At 38.1% G+C, this 3523-nt stretch overlaps 1 pseudogene; it reads left to right on the top strand.

The window, feature by feature from the left end:
* The first annotated feature begins 211 nt into the window (after nucleotides 1-211).
* LOC120196477 lies at nucleotides 212-3238 on the top strand (annotated as a pseudogene).
* The last annotated feature ends 285 nt before the right edge of the window (nucleotides 3239-3523 follow it).

Genomic DNA, 3523 nt, shown 5'->3' with positions numbered 1-3523 from the left:
CTGGTGGCACTTCCGTGATTTGTTCGAACTTGATAGTTATTCTTCTAAAAGTCCCGATTTTACCATCAATGGTGACGTGTCGTTTGTCAAACCTGCGCCCCAGCTCATCCTATCTCATCTATCTACATCCTTCTCGAGAACAAACAAACACACTTACCTTCAATCGCTACCGTTTATTTCACCCACGTCAACGATCCGTGTCTTCCTCAATCCAATGGTTTACATCCCTACAATAATTTCTAGGGTTTTAAACCGTCCGAATAAATTAAAAAAAAGCATATTTTCGATCTTCGAAATCCAGGGTTAGGGTTTCGTTTATGTTCATCTCAAATTTTGTAGTTTCCTTCATTTGATTTTCTTTACTAGAAATTACAGACCTTAGTATCTTCCTTTTCTAACTATCCTTTTGAGCTCATTCACGTCCTTAGGCAAGAAAGAAGCTTTCTAATCATTATCTGTTTATTTATGAGATAAAAACGGTGCGGTACTTGATGGACGAGATCTGGGAGAGAGCGGTGGAGACAGCGTTAGACGGGCAAGCGGACCACGCGGCGGCTAGAATCTTGACACTTGACGGTGTGGTTAAATGCGTTCAAGGTCGCCTCCCCTTACCGAGCCTGTTGGAAAAATTTGAGAATCTTCAACATCTTTCAATTGCCAATATTGGCGTTTCATCTCTAGAACAGTTTCCTCGTCTTCGAAATCTCGAGAAGTTAATCCTCTCAGACAACAGAATCGCCGGTGGCCTAGAATTTCTCGTTGAAGCTGGCCTTGACTCGCTCCGAGACCTTGACTTGTCTAACAATCGGATTCAATCTATTGAAAACCTTGCCCCGCTTGCCCAGCTTAAGCTTGTATCCCTTGATCTTTATGAGTGCCCGGTTACCAGAGTTAAGGATTATCGATCTAGGGTTTTTGGATTGATTAAATCGTTGAAATATTTAGATAAAATGGATGCTGAAGAGAATGAAAGGCCAGAATCTGACGACGAGGAGGAAGATGAAGAGGAGGAGGAAGATGATCCAGGGAGTGGGGAAATTGATGGTGATGATCAGCATTACAGAATCAGTAATGGACATAGGGAAGGTGGGGAAGAGATTGTTGATGCGGATGAGGAGAGTGATGCAGATGAAGAAGAGACGGAAATAAGTGGAAGAGTAAATGGGTTAAGCCATGAGGGGAATGGGTTTCGGATCGAGGAAGTAGGGAGAGCTGAAGATGAAGATGGGGACGATGATTATGAGAATGGTTCAGGTGAGGAAGTCGATGATGATGATGAGGAGGAGGAGGAGGAAGAGGAAGACGTTGTGGAAGTTCATGATATTGGGGATAGTGATGATGATGAGGAAGATGGTGTAGACGATGATGAGGAAGAGGAAGATGAGGAGGAAGAGGTAGATAATGATGAAAGTGACTTTGCAGAGCCAGAGAGTACTGGACGTTTGACAAGCACAGAAGGTGAGATTGATGGGCATGAACATGGAGAAGACGGGGATGATGATGAAAATGGTGAGACTGGTGAGGAAGAGCTAGGTGTTGGTGATGATGGGGAATATGAGGATGAAGAAGAGGGTGAAGAGGAGGTGAGGTTTCATATTACTTACAGTATAACCAGTCATTCTTTTATTTTTCACCTTGTTTGATTTGTCTTGTTTTGTTATGTTGTAACTTGGGTGAATTGTTTGATTGATATGGCATTTTTTGATTTCTCTCAAGGAAATAACTGGCGTGCTGCTATGCTTTGAACGATTTGTGCTTTTGTCTTTCTTAAGCATCAGGAGAAAATGTGTTGTGCTTTTGCTATTCTGCTAGCCAAGTGTTTCCAAAGTATAAGTTTATAGTCATATATATATATATATTACAAATTATGTATGTTGGTTGTTCTTACGGAAGAGCTAATGCACATTACATTTTCTATTATTCTTTCATTCTTGTGAGTCTTTGTATGGTGAGGACAGTAAAGTAATTACCTCAATGCATACTAGATTTGAAGTTTTAATTGAGAGCAAGTCCTTTGAAAGTGGTTGCTTTATCCTCAGGCTATTGAAATTGTGGTTTTGTCATGAGAAGAAACTTGTTTACTTGTTCTGTGTAGTTGTGTGTGCCAGTTTTTGTAATGACCTTGCCAGAAGAAAGTTTTAGGTTGTGTCTGAAAAGATTTTTCTTTGGTTATATTGAATGTTATTTATTATTTTTGTCTTGTGGTTCTCTGATAATATTGTTTTAGTTCACTAAGTAATTAATTTATAGATCTATGTCCACTTGGTTGGCAAACTTATTGTTCTATGGATTGTAGGTAAAGTACAATTTTAAATCTTTGTTTTTGGGTCATACAGTTTTAGAGCTGATAAGTCACTTTATAGTGTCCATGGCTGCCTTATTTATGAAGTTTCTATTATTGTATTTTTTAGTTATGGTGTTCTGAGTGAATTATTGATAATTTTGGAACCTTTTAGTTGATAATTTCATGTTCATCTTAACTTCTTTTACTTTTCTATTCTTCCATTTTACATTTTTGATTGAGTAGCTTTTTGATGCGGATTATTTAAAGAATCTTATTATCTTTCATTAAAAAAACATATTGGCATTCGAGCATAATTTTGTGTTGCTGCAGTAGTTTAGTTCTTGATTTTTTTTGGTACTGTTGTAATGATTAACATCTGATCTATAAACTATTGGGGCGACAATATTTTGCGTGGTTTAGGGTTTCTTTTTCAGTTGGCTAATTGCAGTTATATGTTGTTGGCATCTATTTGGTGGATTTTGTGATGTTTTCAATTAATCTTATTGTTTTAAGACTAAAATTTGTTGATTGGAATGGCAGGATGATGACTATGGTGAAGGTTACCTGGTTCAACCAGTGGTGCATGCTGAAGAACATGCTGCTGAAGGAAGCGAGATGGAGCCAGGTAATGAAGAAGAAGACGATGAAGATGAGGAAGAAGTTGAAGATGATGAGGATGTTCAGGTGCTGCCATCTACTTCTTCGCAGCTTAAGAGAAAGAGAAGTAGGAGGAGGAGGAAGATGATGTTGTGGAGTTTCCAAATGCAAAAGAATCAAAGAAGCATGGTTAGATGAGTTGTGATTTGGGGAGTTGGATCCTATTTTGTTAATAATGCTTTAGAATAGATTGGTTGATAATAGAGTGATGTTATTGAACAGAACAGGTGAAAGGAATTGTGTATTTGATGGGTGGATACATGAATGCTTAGTTCAAAAAGTCGTTAGAGTTTCCATTATGTTCTTTTCCTTGGAATATGTCCATTACTTATTTGTCAATTCAAATGGCAGTTATGAAGGGTTTTACCGCCCACTTTCAGCTAAGGATTGGAGGGAAAATACAAGTGAAAAACTTTGTTTTTCAGGGTGGGGGATTTTGTAATAAGTTAGAAAAAGAAGAGTGTTGTTGTACTTTTGTAGATAGTTTTTGTTTGTTATCTATGCTTTGGTTTGGGCCATGGTTTTCAGAACCGGACATGCTACAGGTTCATTGATTTAACCTGTTGAATCGGTTCGATTGGT

Source organism: Hibiscus syriacus, unplaced genomic scaffold (assembly GCF_006381635.1).
Source record: "Hibiscus syriacus cultivar Baekdansim isolate YM2019G1 unplaced genomic scaffold, ASM638163v2 tig00117034_pilon, whole genome shotgun sequence".
NCBI classification, from domain to species: Eukaryota; Viridiplantae; Streptophyta; class Magnoliopsida; order Malvales; family Malvaceae; genus Hibiscus; species Hibiscus syriacus.
Note: the sequence above shows the minus strand (reverse complement) of the source record. Positions and strands in the feature narration are given on the sequence as shown.